General features: G+C 35.5%; 1 pseudogene; it reads left to right on the top strand.

Annotated features, from left to right (window-relative positions):
- The first annotated feature begins 6,982 nt into the window (after positions 1–6,982).
- Positions 6,983–7,082, top strand: LOC126029873 (uncharacterized; annotated as a pseudogene).
- Positions 7,083–17,196: the final 10,114 nt, after the last annotated feature.

Below are 17,196 nucleotides of genomic sequence, written 5' to 3'. Positions count from 1 at the left end.
AGGGAAGTCCCTAATGCTGCCCTGGCACTGACTTGCCCAGGGTGGGTTCATATGACACCCTGATGACTTGGAAACAGCAACAACTTGCTTTCAGGGCAGATGTTCCTGCCTTGCCACCTAATGGTGAGATAAAATCAAAAGATGCACCATGATACCTGACTTCAACACTGGATCTGTGCAAAAATCAAGATCTCTGACTGTGACAACTGTGATTGAGGAGAAATTTTCCTGGGACCATAATGGAAGACTTCAGGGTTAGATAAATAAGTATGCCTGGAGCCCGTAGTTGTTCTTATTGCAAGATGCTTTATGGGTAGGGACACCCTGTTTTATGCCAAAGATTTTTTCTTACTATTTTCCCAAACTTTTGCTGTGCCTATGCATAAAACTGCTACCCCATTGTTTATCTTTTAGATAGGGGCTCCTGTCTTTTTCATAGAACCTTGGGGCATGAATTATTTTATTTTACATCATATTTCTACGTTTTTCTATAAAATTAAGAAGGGAGGATAAATGAAAGTATGGGGGCCAGGAACCAAGTGGTCTCAGGGCCATTGGTAGAAATAAAAAAGGAAAGAATAAATATTCAACCCAAAGTCAACAACAATAGAATCAAGAGACCCAAACTGTAACAATCTAAACTTAAAATTGTCCAGATTTACTAGCAGGCCAAAGAGCAAAGGGTGATGGTATAGGATGCATCTGGGAACATTGGTGGAGAGAGGTCAATACTGGTGGTAGGATTGGCCCTGATTCATTGTATATCTGAAATCCAACTATGAAGGACTTTTTAAATCACATTGATTTTAATAAAATAATTTTTTAAAGACAGGGACCCTCAAACTTTTTAAATAGGGGGCCAATTCACTGTCCTTCAGATCACTGGCAGGCCAAACTATAAAAAAATAAAAAAAACTATGAACAAATTCCTATGCAGACTGCACACATCTTATTTTGAATTAAAATTAAAATTAAATTAAAAAATTAAAATTAAATTAAATTAAAATTAATTAAAATTTAAAATTAAAAATGGGACAAATACAATATTTAAAGTGATAATATTTCAATATTTAAATTTAAATATTTTACTTGTTACCAAAGTGAAATTGATAAACTACCAGTATTTCATTACTAACTATTGCCTGTTTTTGGCAGTCTATAGTTTGAGAAACTCTGCCCAAGACTGAGAGATGGAGTCTAGAGACAGAGAGAAAGAGTGGAGTAAGAAAGAGCAGCACACATCCCACACATGCACCTTGCAGGCCCAGATTGAGTAAATTGCTAAGCAGGACAGGCAGCAGTAACAAAAACACCCAGTGGGCCAGATAAATGTCCTCAATGGGCCACATGTAGCCCATTGGTCATAGTTTTGGGAGCCTTGCTTTAAAACAAATAAATAAGGCACATTTTAAAAATAAGATATACGTGATATGATAAAATATCTCATATCCAAAACAAGTCTATCATTTTATTATCTACTTGCTTGTATTTTAGTTAGGATTGGAAAATTGGGATAGAAGTCCCCAGAACCCAAACCCTTATTTACAATCATCAAAAAACTCAGATATCCAAGAATCAATTTAACAAAGGATATTAAAAATCCATTTATTGAAAGTGTATATAACATCTAAAAGAAAATAAGAAATAAAATAAGATGCAAGGAAATGGACATATATTCCTGGTTCATGGATTGGGAGAATCAATACTGTTAGGATAATCATATTGGTAAAAGTAATTTATAGTTTTTTTCCCACTCTCACCTATCCAAGTTTTAAAAATGAGAAGTTGGGGGGGCCGGGCGGTGGCGCTGGAGGTAAGGTGCCTGCCTTACCTGCGCTAGCCTAGGAGACGGACCGCGGTTCGATCCCCCGGCGTCCCATATGGTCCCCCAAGCCAGGAGCGACTTCTGAGTGCATATAGCCAGGAGTAACCCCTGAGCGTCACCGGGTGTGGCCCAAAAACCCAAAAAAAAAAAAAATAAAAAATAAAAATGAGAAGTTGGTTTCATATTGGTTTAACTTACTAAAGTGGTAAGAAATGAGTGAAGAAAAAGGGACAATTCTCTGTTGTCGGTATTGAAACCAAGAGTATTGGTATTTACAATTCACCATATAGAATATTTTAATACATGACAAATGGGGCGTTAAATAGAAGTTATATAATTTAATATTGAATGGTTAGTTTTCTGGAATAATTGCCTCTCCTTTAATATAAGTCTCATGTTTGATAAATTATGAAATTTACTTTTTTGATATACATGTAAAGGCAACCTTTAACAGTTCTTATGGCTCATGTAATTTTATTTTTCTTCATAGATAATGAATATAAATAATATAAAATTACTGTGTTGCAGAGCCAGAGCAATGGCACAAGCAGTAAGGCATCTGCTTTGCATGTGCTAGCCTAGGACAGACCGTGGTTCGATCCCCCAGCATCCCATATGGTCCCCCAAGCCAGGAGCGATTTCTGAGTGCATAGCTAGGAGTGACTCCTGAGCATCACCAGGTGTGGCCCCAAAACAAACAAAAACAAAAATTACTGTACTGCAATAGCTTGGTAAAAGAGAGCATTCTTTATGTATGTTAAACCTTCCAAAAAATATTATTTGGAGATTATTGAGAAGTATATAAATTCATAAATGCCTAACTATGCTTTAAATTAAAGGATAGATAATGATTAAAATCTAGAACATAATTTCCAAAATTTATTTCACTATTTAAAGCACATTTAAATTGGTTACATTGATGAACACCTAAAGGAGCTTTGTGTGTATGTATATATATTTTTTAATTTAATTAAATAGCAAACAATTATTTTTTATTCAGAGTAACTGCCATAAAATCATATTTTGGGTTAAAATACATTACAAATAGATATACTAGACTAATAAACATCAAATTGGTGACATACAACATGTGATTAAAATATTTATATGCAAAGTTTGTTGAAGATTTTCCATGACAATTATTCCAGGCAGTTAATATCTATACTTCATTTTTTTTCCTGTTAAAAGTTAATTTGGAATACTCATTGGTTCAGTGGCACAATGATTTTCAGGCAACCTCTAGAATATCTCTACCAGATCCAAGCATCTATTTCTATTGAAGGGGGAATTAAATAAGGAAAGGGGCCTGAAGAAATAAGACGAGGGTAAGGCACTTGCATTGCATGCAGCTGACTCAGGTTCAATCCCTAGAACCCCACATGGTAGATACAAAGATGCCCATCAAAAGTGATCCATGAGCACAGAACCAGTAGTAATCCCTAAATAATCACATTGTGATTAAAAAAGAACAAAAAGGAAGTGATGGTCCAGGCCATATATATTAGCCAGTTTTCCTAGACACCCAACTACCAACATCCAGCATCCAAGATTTTATGAGAGATTGATAAATCAAGTATTTCACTCTTCTCTGAATTTACAGTAGAGTAGGGGAATGAGAAAAAGGTGGAGTCAGAGGTTGAGAAGGGATATTGGCTATGGAAGTCAACAGTGAATCACACATCCATGTAATTCTTACACAAACCCTACAAATTGGTTCTATTAGTTATCACCATTTTACAAAAGAAGTAAAGCTTATAAAATTTGAACCGAGGTCAAACATCTAAAAATAACAGAACCAGGTGTCAGCTCATGTGTTCTGCCTCCAGACTCCACACTTTCTTCTCAGTCGCTTGACTCTACTATGGATATAAAGCATCAGACAGATTGAAAAGTATGACATCTTATGTGAGTGAACTTTTATATGACATGTTGACAGTCTGATAATGATTAAAAAGGCTATTATAATGTATAAGAAAAGTATATTAGTATGGAAAGTCCAATAAAGTGATACTCTGTCCATTAATGTATCTTGTGATCAAGTGTTCAAGCTTAGTTGCACTTATGCTATACTTTTTTTTTTGGGGGGGGCCACACCCGGCGGTGCTTAGGGGTTACTCCTGGCTGTCCGCTCAGAAATAGCTCCTGGCAGGCACAGGGGACCATATGGGACACCGGGATTCGAACCAACCACCTTTGGTCCTGGATCGGCTGCTTGCAAGGCAAACGCCACTATACTATCTCTCTGGGCCCATGCTATACTTTTGACACAAAAAGTTTTGAAGCTAAAATAGATCATTTTTGGCATATGAATAAGCATAATTGGCACAATAATAAGCCAATATGTTCAGTGTAAATTTAAGAATGCATTCCTTGGAGCCCGAGCGGTGGCGCTAAATGTAAGGAATTTGCCTTGCAAGTGCTAGCCTAGGACGGATCGCGGTTCGATTCCCCAGCGTCCCTATGATCTCCCCAAGCCAGAAGCGATTTCTGAGCGCATAGCCAGTAGTAACCCCAGAGTGCCAATGGGTGTAGCCCAAAAACAAAAAATAAAAAGCAAAAACAAAGAAACAAAAACAAGAATGCATTCTTCTGGAGAGATTACTCTAGGGTTTTTTGTTTTGTTTTGTTTTGTTTTGGGGCTACATGACGCTCAGGGCTTACTCCTGGCTCTATGCTCAGTAATTGCTCCTGACTTGGGGACCACCTGGGATGCCAGAGGATAGAACCGCTGTCCATCCTAGGTCAGCCACGTGCAAGGCAAAAGCCCTGCCCTACCGCTGCACCACTACTCCGGTACCTTATTTTTGGTTGTGGTTTTTGAGTCACACCTGGTGGCGCTCAGGAGTTACTCCTGGCTCTGCGTTCAGAAATCACTCCTGGCAGGCTCCAGGGACCATATGAGATACTGAGAATCGAACCAAGATCCATCCCTGTTTGGCTGTATGCAAGGCAAATGCCCTATAGCATTTATATATATATATATATATATATATATATATATATATATATATATATATATATATATATATATAAAATTATATATATTATAGTATCACACCAGCTCTACTCTAATAATATTTTGTATTTTTCCATCAATATAAGCTATCATTAAAAACAAAGATTTATTTGTAACATCTTCTAATAAAAGAAAACTAGGTTCTGTAGGAAATAATATATTTTCTCTAGTCCAGAGTATAATGGGGTTTTGCCACTAACTTTTGAGACAACAGGTCTGTGCTGGGAATAATAAGTTTTTGTGGAGCAGGACTTTTAAGATGCGTATATACTAACAATGATATTTGCTACAGTGCTAAAAAATGAAAGATTAATAAAATAAATAAGTGGGTAATAATGGTATTTATTTGTCAAGCACACATTAATGTACTTTCCCCAGCTATCTATAGTGTGTATTCTATTTTTAAATACTCCTTTGTTATATGGATTCAGAAAAAGCCTTTCAGGGGAGGTCTTTTTTGATTACAGATTGCTTAACTTACTTCAATTCCAGGTAAGCTGCTAGAATTTCTAGTGAATGATATAATTGTTAAACATTTGAGCAAATAACCTATTTGAAGATGCACAGTATGCTTTACGCAATGGGAAATCATGCCACCCAATCAAGTTGAGTTCAGTAAAATGATAAATAGCTATCTGAAAAAATGAGGAACAAGTGGCTGTAACTTATTAACATTAGAAAAAATACCTTTAACAAAGTCTTTCTTCTCTCTGCTATGATCAACCATCCCCCAAACACATTCCAACATACATACCCAAGAAAATATTTCTTAAGTTACACTATAGGGTTGAAGGCAAAACTTTGCTTTATTTAGAAACTGACTTAGAAACCAGCATCAATATGTCAGGAAAGGTATTTTAAAAACAGATTTTAGTGTTTGATTCCCAGTAAAAATTTCTGATGTTAATAAAAAAATTCATAAATAAGCATTATTAGATTTCTGAGTTTATTATTACATAGAAAATGCTTTGTGGGTGTGAAAAATTAACAAAGAGGTTTTTAAAGTCTGAAATGCTGGAGAGAAAAAAGAAAACAGTAAGTTGAACTTTGGTATGACTAAATATAAGATAAGGCCTATGGCTGGAAAGGGTCCAAATATTGTTAGGAACAAAATCTTTTGAGAATAGCTGTTAGTTTTCTCCAGAAATTTTGAGAAATTAAAAATATCTTAATGTTTTATCTGATTGTGTTAGAACATACATGACATTAAACCATTTCAGTGATATAAATCAATGGCATTAAATATATTCACATATATTCATTTAATGATTCTTATACAATTATCAAGTATCAACATAAGTTCTATAATAATTAAATAATCCTTTCCCCTAACTACTGATAACTTATTTTATTTTTTTTTCTCTCTGAATTTTTCTATTCTAGATTCTGCCTATAATTGAATTTATATACTTTTCACAATTTTTCAAGGTTCATTCATACTGTAACATGTATCAGAACTTCATTATTCTTTGTATCTCCAAATAATAATACTCCATAGCATATACATTTTTTAAAGAAAGTGTAGAGAAAAGGAGATAATAAAGGGATTAAGGTCCTTGTCGTGAATGAAGCTGACCCTTATTCAATCCCCAATGTCACATCAACATCACCAGGAGTGGCCCCTGAACAGAGTCAAGTAAGCCAAGAACAGAGCTGGACTTGACCAAACTCTACTCCTTTAAAAAGAATGAAAGAAAGTGTATGCTGGTTAACCATGCTCTACAATATATTCATTCCATAATATGTCACTTCATCTTCACAAGAACCAAAAGATAAAATAAACCTTAGTTTATAGATGAGAACACTAATAAGTGGTATTTAAGTAGTTAAACTGTATGGAGATAAAGACCTAAATATCATTAGGGTTCAACCACTTTAGGAATGCAGTACACTGATACCCTAAATAATGTTCTTTCTTGAAGTATACAATTTTGTATGAGCCATAAGAGAATGAAGAGAATGGTGTTTAAGAAGAATGAAGAATTGAAGGATATTTGCTGTTATATTAATTAATAAATACAGACTTTTTCGTTAGGTTATATAAAAAGAGACAGGAAAGTACTGGAATTGAATCTTGAGGGATATGCCTAGGACAAGTAGACTCTTATTTGAAAAATCTTTTTAAAGTTGAGTTTTATATTGTGTTCGCTTTGGCAGCATATATATAAAAATTGGAACAACATAGATATTAGCTGGCCCCTGCACAAAGATGACATGCAAAATTGAGGTTCATATATTTTTATAAACAATTTTTATTGTGACCAAACTATATTACAAATCTTTCACAGTAATATTTTAGATACATAGCGGCAAGAGGTTCATATTTTCTCTTAATTTTTTTCAAAATTATGGCCAAAGAGATTATTTAAAGAACAAAGTGCATTCTTTACAAGAAGTAGTTTCAAGTTTAGTCCCAGAACTGGAGAGATAGCATGGAGGTAAGGCATTTGCCTTGCATGCAGAAGGACGGTGGTTCAAATCCCAGCATCCCATATGGTCCCCCATGCCTGCCAGGGGTGATTCCTGAACATAGAGCCAGGAGTAACTCCTGAGCACTGCCGGGTGTGACTCAAAAACCAAAAAAAAAAAAAAAAAAAAAAAAAGTTTAGTTCCCAAGCACCTCATGGTCCCCAGAAACACTGTCTAAAAAGATGCCAGAGAACTGCACTGAATACTGACCCTGAAAACAAAATAAACAAAAATTTTTTTAAAAATGTATGTTAAGGACTGGAATAATAGCACAGTGGGTAGTGCACTTACCTTGCACGTGGCCAATGTGGGTTTGATTCCTGGCATCTCATATTGTCTCCCAGGTCTTCCAGGATCAATTTCTGAGTGCAGAGCCAGGAGGAATCCCTGAGCACCGCCAAGTATGACCCAAAACAATGGCAAAAAACATTCATGTTAAAGGAACTACATTACTATATGAAAAAGTGGAGGTCATAGAGAAAAACAAAAATGGTTACAAATAATTTATAGAGAGAGCTTATATTGAGAGAAAAATCATATGTAAAAGTTTAATTATAATTGTTTCTATGCTAGTGACATGGAAGAAAACCATACTATTGTTAACATCTAAAGTTAACCTCCAGGGCAGAGAGATAGCATAGCAGTAGGGTACTTGCCTTGCATGTGATGGACCCAGTTTGATTCCTGACAGCCCATGTGGTTCCCCAGCTTGCCAGGAGTGATTTCTGAGAGCAGAGTAAGAAGCATCGCCTGGCATGGCCCAAAAAAACCAATCAATCTATAAACTGCTTAAAATTGTAAAAAAGTTAACCTTGGATTCAAGATCTATCCTACAAAAATCACTAAGGAGATGAACAGCACTACAATAAAACCTGGAATTTATTTACCAGCATGCTGGGGTCACCCCTCTATGGCAAAAACCCCTTACTGAGCTCTCAGGCCCCTTTAATAGGGTTACAGAGGCATCAAACCATCACAGTTAACCTTTAAGTTGTTTGGCTGGTGTGTAGGGTGTTTCCTTTTATGGCTAAATATCTAGAGTGGAATAGTGTGGGTTTTAGGGCTTTGAGATCTGCATCAATTAAAGTAGTAGAGGAGGGGCTCGGGCACTCACAGGAAACTTGTCCACTCGCAGGCCCCCAGATTCAATGAGTGCATGCCTTGCATGATCTAGGCCAGATTAGATGGATACCTTGATCCAGCCTCCAGAGAAATGATTATTAGAGGAAAAATATTTTTCAATAATCTTTAACATAACTGTCAACATAGAATGTGACAGATTTCTGTGTACTAATCTTGTTGCCTGAAATTTTATAAATTTATAGTTTTTAGGAGTAGAGTCTTTATTATTTCCTACATAAAAACACCATGTTGTCTACAAATAGACATACCTATATACGCGGGTATAAGTCGGTCTTCCCCCCCCCCCATAATTTTACCCTAAAAACTGGGAAAACTTAGTAATTTGAGTATAAGCCAAGATGAAAAATGCAGCAGCCACTGGTAAATTTCAAAAATAAAAATATATACCCAAAACAATTACAATAATTGAGGAATCAGTAGGTTAAATGTTTTTCATATTTATTGCTAAAGAAAACTGTAAACTAGCAACAATAACTTTATAACTTTAAATAAAGTGCAGAAAACTATAGCTTAACAGGTAATCAAGCTAAATCACAAAGGTTAAAATCCTTCAAAACTGGATTCCTCCTCTTCCTCATCTATATGTCCAAACAGAGCTTTGTATCTGTTGTGAGGGTATTAGCATAGACACTGTCATCATCACTGAGTTCACAAATATCATCATCACTGCTGCCGGTCTCATACGAAGCGTAGAAAATTGTGCGTTAAATAGTTCAGTGGCATACAGTTCAGTCCAGCTGCCTACCTCTTCAGCTCAGCCACAACTTGTGGACTGAGATTAAAGCATCACCTCCTCCAACAGATGGCACAAGATGACTGGAGACAATGTGCATTTGATTTGGTGGGTGCGCACGGAATCAAATAATCTGTATGACCCAAGTATAAGGCGAGTTTGGGTTTTTCAGTTTATACTCAAGTATATAGTAGTTGAATCTTTTATTTCTCTTTCTTGAATAATTGTGGCAAGGACTTTGAATACTATTTTGAATTAAAGCTGTGAAATTGTACATCCTTGTCTTATGGAAAGGTTTTTTTCCATTAAATATAAGGTTTTTTCCTAGTTTTTGCCTTAACCATGTCCCACAAATGCAGCCACCATGTCTGTATTCAGCCAGCTCCAAAGGCTTCATCTATTCTCAAAAGAGATATAAACCGAGCTGTGGAAATGTATAGGTACACTGGCCATGCAGCTGAAAGCTGGCAAACTCAGGATGATAGGTCAGGCCAAGTTCCTACCCTGCCGAAGCCATGCTAACTGCACCCACCATTCACAATTGCCACTTTGCCAAGGACCCAGTTTCACCACTCAGGTATGGCTCTCTACAGAGATACCCTTCTGACCAGGACTCCAGGTAAGCTTATATTTGTGCTGATATCACTAGGACATTAGGGAGTGCAGACACCAACCATCACCTTCTGGACTTCTGGAAGTTCTGGCATCCATCTGAAAACATGCCCTATGAAAGCTACAGTGTCAGCAATAGAGCTGAGAATTCCTGGACCGTGCAGTTGTGACAGCTCCATTTCTTTTTAATATTGTTGCTGTAGGAACACAGAATTTAAACATCAATGTGTATATGAGTCATCTAATCTTCAGAAACCTAAACAGCAATAGAATGGTCAACGAGCTGCAAGAGCTTACTAATCCTGACAATAACTTAATGACCTCATTGCAAGATATAATAATATTCACAAATTTTTTGGTTTCTGCACTGTTTTATTTTTCTTTTCATTTCTTTTTAATAATTTCACTCCCACTTATCTAGAAACACATGTATTATAATCTGCTGTGTCAACTATGTGATACATTATCTTTAAATAAAGTAAATTTATATATAAAAAGTATATTAGCTTTAGGTATTATGTTTTGCCTTTATAATACTGAGGTAAGTCCCTCCCACATATATTTTGCTGAGGGATTTCATCTTCAATAGGTTTTCGAACTTGTCAAATCCTTTTTCATCTTCTATGAGTATATGATTTAAATCTGCCCTTCTATTAATGTTATATATCATATTAATTGATCTGTATATAATAAACTATATTGTATCCCTAAGATAAATCCCACTTAACTGTGATGTATGCTCCACTTAATGTATTATATTTGATTTACTAGAATTTTGTGGAGAATCTTTGCATTTATGATCATTAAATATATTGTTCTGAAATTTTCTTTTGTAGTAGGGTCTCTTTTTAGTATCAAGATAATGTTGATCTCACAGAAATAGTTCAGGAGTCTTCCTATTTCTTCCACTTCCTAGAAGAACTTGAAAATGTTGGGTAGAGGTTGCTCTTTGAAGGTTTGAAAATGCAACACAATTACCATCAAAATTACCATGTTATTTTTAACAGCCATAGAGAAAATACCTTTAAAATTTAAATAGAATCATAAACCCACAGAATATTCAAAGCAATTATAAGAAAAAAAACATGAGAGATATTCCATTCTCAGATTTTTATCTTTATCACAAAGTAAAAGTAAAACTATATAGTACTAGAACAAAGACAAACAGATCAATGGAATGAAAGTGACAGCCAAAGATAAATCTTCAGGTTGTTCTGGGAAGTTAATTTATTAAAGAGGAACTAGATGCAAGAAGTAGAACAAGGAAACCCTCTTCAACAAAAGATGCTGGGAAAACAATATATAACAACCACCTGTTAAGCGAGGGGGAAGAATTAAACCTTTTCATCACACTGTACACAAAGGTTTATTCAAAATAGACTAAAAACTTAATATAAAATGTTTCTATATAATACACTGAGGAAAATATAGGCAGGACGCAGAGAAGGCTACATTTATGATATCCAAGGCCAAGGACAAAGAAAACAAAAGCAGAAATAAGCAATTGAGATTACATACAACTAAAAAGCTTCTGTAATGTGAAAAAAAATAAGGTTTCAAATATAAAAAACAGCCCACCCATTGATAGAAAACATTCACACATCACACATGAGACAAAGAGCTAATATCATAGGGTGAGAGATATCTGGGCTGGAGAGTTAGTACAGAAGATAAAGCACTTGCCTTACATGTGATCCCTGGCACTCCATATGTCCCCCAATCACCAGCAGGAGTAATTCCTGAGTGCAGAGCCAGGAGTAACTTTAGAATCACTGGATGTGGTCCCAAACCAAAATAAAACAAACAAAAAAGCACTCTCAAAGCTTACCATCAACAATTCCATCAAAAAATGGGGAGAAGAGAAGAACAAAAAAAATTCTCAATGATAAGACAAAGATAACCAATAGGCAAAGGAAACAATGTTCATTGAATGTCACTGATAATCAGGGAAATGTAAATCAAAATGACACTGAGCTGTCACCTCCTACCAGTGAGAATGATCCAGATCAAAGTTCAGAAATAACAAGTCAGGTAGGTATGTGGCAGAAAAAAAAAAGAAGGAATTCTTATTCCTGTCTAATAAGACTGTTGTTTGGTTCAGCATCTTTGAAAAATGGCTTGTCAAACTTTTCTAATTGAACCTTACTTAATCCTGCAATTCCACTACTAAGCATCTTGTTTTGTCTTCTGTAAGAACAAGAAAAATTCATCTGAAAGGATATATGCACACAAATATGCATCACAGCATATATAATAGCAGCTAAGCGCTGGAATTAACTCATGTTCAATATTAATCAAGTAAATAAATGTATTATGACATATCTATACAATGAAATACTATGTACCTGAGAAAAGAATAAACACTTGCCTTGCAGTTTGCTACAAGTTGATGGAATTAGAGGAAATGAAGATAAATCAAATGACTTAGAAAGAAAAAGACAAGACAAAATATCTGACTCATTTTGCTGAGCATAAAAGTAAAGTAAGCGCTTTGACCATACCTGACAGCAACAGAGATAATGTCAATAGAGCTATGATCTGTGAGTGTTGGGGAGTAGAGGAACTTGGGAAAATAATGACATAGCCCTTATTTGGTATAGTAGGTAAAATTTGCAGTACTGCAAGTATAAAATAATAATACTATATATCGCAAAATATACAAACATTATATGTCATCCATTACCCCCTTTTCTTTCTTTCTTTCTTTTCTTGAGGGGTGGTTTGGTTTAAACCCTGCCATGCTCAAGGTTTTATCCTGGCTCAGTAATTAAGGCTCACTCTTGACAGGAATCAGGGGAACCAAATCAGGTGCCTGGGAACAAATTCTATTCTACTGCAAGCAAGGTAAGTGCCCTGTCCACTGAACTCTAGTCCCAACATTACCCCCATTTCTTTTCATTCCAGCTACCATCCATCAGTAAGTGTTTCCTGCTTTCTCCACAAAACACAGACATCCTTCATCTGACATTGAACCATCTCTAAATTTAACTGCTCTATACTCGTGATCTTATATAATCATTTTCAAACTTGCATTACATATTAAACAATTTGCAGAAATAATTACAACACCATTTTTACTAGCCATTAATTCCTTATATAATATGGTTAATTCCCCTTAACTAATATCCATTTTTATCATTTGCTGATGATTTTTTTCCTCTTTGCTTAACTATTTTGTTGGTTGGTAATTTAGCTATATTCTTTAAAAATTAAACACAAATAATAATCTATTTGTTATAATAGCCTAATTTCAGCATTTTGGTTTTTCACATTTACCTACTGGGTATAGATAGCTTTAGCCCTTAACCCAATCTGCTAAGTTTTTCTTCCATGTGTTTCAACCCTGACTGCTTACTAAATCGCCAGAGGAAATTGGGGAAAAATCAAATCCTTCTAACTTCCTATTGCATGAACTTTACAGAAGCCTTCCCTGAAAAAAAAATTGTTTTCATTTTTGGTTTTTGGGTCACACCCAGTGGTGCTCAGGAGTTACCCCTGGCTCTGCACTCAGAAGTTGCTCCTGGCAGGCATTGGAGACCATATAGGATGCCATGAATCAAACCGGGGTCCATCCTGTGTTGGCCGCATGCAAGGCAAACACCCTACTGCTCCGGCCCCTTCCCTGAAATTTTTATTTAAAGTTGAATTTGCTTCTGTTATTTTTACCCCATTTGCCTCGTTAAATTTCTTATAGAGCATATCATTCTCTTTCCAGATTACATATCTGAGACCTTGCATGTAGACAATTGAGTTTCAGCCCAGATACCACATAATGTCCCTAGAGTCCCACAGAAATAATCTCTAAGCAGAGTCAAGAGTAAACTCTGAGCATGTCAGGTATAGCCCAGAACCTGACACCTTTTACTCCACCAAAAATAGTTCAAAGTTTCTTTTTTGTTTTGATTTTGAGCCACACCCAGCTGTGTTCAAGGCTTACCCCTGGCTCTTTTCTCAAGGATCACTTTTAATGAGCTCAAGGACCATATGAAATATGTGGGATAAAATCAGGTTGGTCACATGTGAAGCTTACCTGCTGCACTATCACTCTTACCTAGTTCAAAGGTTCTTGACAGCCTGTTTATGACTTTATTTTCCATACCTCAAAATGATAGTACAATAAGGCGCTTGCCTTGCACACAGCTTACCTGGATTCAACTGCCAGGAATGAGGTCTCAGCACAGAGGCAGGAGTTGGCCCTGTGCACTGCTGGTAAAATCCCAAACCCCCAAAATAAATCATCTCTCTACATACATATACATATATTTAGAAAAAAGTTATTTTGGGGTTCAAACAATATTCTTAAAACAGTACTACTATCTCCTCCTGACTATCTTATACACACAATTGAACTGAGTAGTTCTTAAAGGGCTATGGCCCACTTGAACCAACAGGCTGTGCAACTTGGATTAAGCATTAGGCCACCATTGAAGATGGGGGAAATCCAGAGAAACACTCAGAGTTGTTGGAGGAAGAAAGAGCCTGCAGGGCCAGAATTAGCCAGAAGTAGTCACACAAAGTGTGACTTTCATCCCTCCCCTTGATAAAAAGAGTTCCTAAAATATATAGTAACATCATGTGCAATGGCAAAATGACCTACATTGATTAATTATGACTAATGTCTGAGTCAACTCCAAAGAGCCTAAAATTTGAGTAATATTTATTGGAGTCAGCTGGTTTCTTTGTATTACCAGTCTCTAGTCATCAGTGAACCAAACAGAACAGCACAGTCATTAACAAGGTGATTTTCTGAACCACTCCAGGAAATCACTCTGGGGGAATTCCCAGTTCTTTTCATTCAAAAGCAAATTAACAATTTCTTATCTGGCCCAAAACAATCTTGTGATTTACCTGAAATCAAGGTTTATTTTAGATTTTTTTTTACTTGTTGGAAAATGAAGCATATTTTGTAGAGAAATACTTCAGAGAGAGCATCACAGTGAGAGAACAAAACATAGAAGAGATCTAAGTCTCCATCTAAGTCTCCTCTATGGGCATTAGACTTTCAGAATTAAATGTGACCCACTCTGGAGATAGACTATTGTGAATTTGACTGCCCATTTAGTAGTTATATAATTTCAGGAAGTTTAGACCTTTCTGAAATTCAGTTTCCTCGTCTATCAGATGAAGAGAATAACAACATATATTTCAGAAAGTTAGTGATAACAGCAGAATTAATGGAGACAAGAAGCATTAAAATAACTATATGCTATGTAAGAGTTATAAATATATACTATGTAAGAGTTAGTATGAGTAAATGCAAATACTGAAAAAGTGATTGTTGTTTGGCAGTTTGAATCTCTTGTCAGGTAGATGACCTTGGACAGGTGATGCTACCTTTTTGTGCTTACATTTCTCTTCTATAAAATTGACAAAGTAATTACTTCAATAGGATTTTATAAGTATTCAGTAACTTAAAGGCAAGGCCTTCAGAACAGTGATCAGCATTCAGAAAGCATTGCACAATAGCATAACATCCTCCAGGTGATCTCTATTATTGCAAATTACAGAATTTCCTCTTTTATTTCTTAGTAGATTTTTGTGTTTTATATATATATATATATATATATATATATATATATATATATATATATATATATATATCCTTCAATTTCTTTTATCCAATTATCTAATGTTCACTTAGGTTGTTTCCAATTTTTGCTAGTTGTAAACAATACTTTAATGAAGATTGGGTGTGAATAACTTTAAATTAACATATGCATATTTTTAAATAATTATCAAGAAGTAGAATAATGCAGACATATGGCAAATTTATTCTTTATTTTATTAAGGACCCCATATGTTTTTTTCATGTAGGAATAAAGGCTACAATGTGGAATCTTAAAAGCATTACACTAAGTGATATAAATGATTGACTAGTGTTCCACCAAAAGATATATCCACTAGGAATATGCCTAATTGTTTGGACATCATTACAGATATAATCGAGTTTTAAGGTCATAGTGAGACCTAAATTCAGTATGCCTGAAATCCTAAAAAGAAAAAGGAATTTGTTACAAAAACATAGATACTTGGGGAGAATGTATAGCAAATATAGAATCAGAGAAGAAAATTACTTCTGTAACACAAAGCTTTCCAAAGACTGCAGATAAAAAACAGCTAGGGAAGCCAAGAGAAAGAATGTACTGCTAGAGTTTTCAGTACAATCATGATGCTGTCAAATTTGCTTTCAGACTCATAGCCTCTACAACTGTGAAAAAAGTAAACTACTATTATGAGTCATCTAATTTGAGAGAATTTATTATAGTAGACTTAGAAAATGAATGCATGTGGTATCAGTATATCATATACTTTATCTTCTCATTAGTTGATAGATATTTGGGTTGTTTCTGGCTTTTAGGTTATCATGAATAGTACTTATGAACATTCATCTTCCAATAATCCATTTTTTTCATTTGGAGGTGAGGGAGGCTGAGAGAAACCTGGTTTGAGATAAATTGAACTATATAAGCCAGTCCCCCCACCCTCCAAGTTATTAACAATCTGATTGTTAGTGCACCCCATGCAGAGGTGAACCACTCCCCTTTCTTTATTTCATTTGGAGTTGGGGAGCTGGGGCTGAACTCAGCAATGCTCAGGGATTACTCCTAGTTCTGTCCTCAGAAATCACACCTGGCAGGTTCGAAGAACCATATGAAATGCTGGGGATCAAACCCAGGTAGTTAGCATACAAGGCAAATGCACTACCCTCTGTGTTATCACTCCAGCCCTTCCATTTAATATTTTTAAAAACTATCATGAGAATTAAGATTAAACTTTACTTTTAATCTATTCAGTTACTTGGCTATCATTTATTAAAGGTTACCCTTTATTAAATTATTCTTATATCTTTATCAAAAAATATTTGGGGAACAAAAAAATAGTACAAGGTTTAGGTGCTTGCCTTGCAGGCATCTGATCTTAATCCTATCTATTGTCCTCATAACTGGCACCACAATGGTCCTCAAGTACCACCAGGGAGTGGTACTTATATAAGGGATTTGAGGTAGCATAGAAGGTGGAATGTTTGCCTTGCATAAAAACAACTCAGGTTCAATACTTAGCATCTGATATGGTCCCCTGAGTTTTGCCAGGAGTTATCCCTGAGTAGAGAGCCAAAGGTATGCCTAAAAGAGCCCAAAGCCCCAAAGGATATAAACCAAACAAATAAACAAAACAAAACAAAAAGGAAATAAGTCTTCAGCATATCCAGCTATGACCCAAGTCTCCCAAATACTTGCGAGGCTATTTCTAGATTCTGTTCTGTTCAGTTTATTTATGTGTTTATCTCTCTCTAACACCACTCCTGCCTAGAGCTACACAGAAGAATTACATGTTCTTTTATTTATTGTTACTTTTTTAAAATGAGTTATCTTTTATTTTTGCCTTTTCACATACAGT

Source organism: Suncus etruscus, chromosome 1 (genome assembly GCF_024139225.1).
Source record: "Suncus etruscus isolate mSunEtr1 chromosome 1, mSunEtr1.pri.cur, whole genome shotgun sequence".
Taxonomy (NCBI): domain Eukaryota; kingdom Metazoa; phylum Chordata; class Mammalia; order Eulipotyphla; family Soricidae; genus Suncus; species Suncus etruscus.
This window is presented reverse-complemented; position numbering and strand designations above follow the sequence as displayed.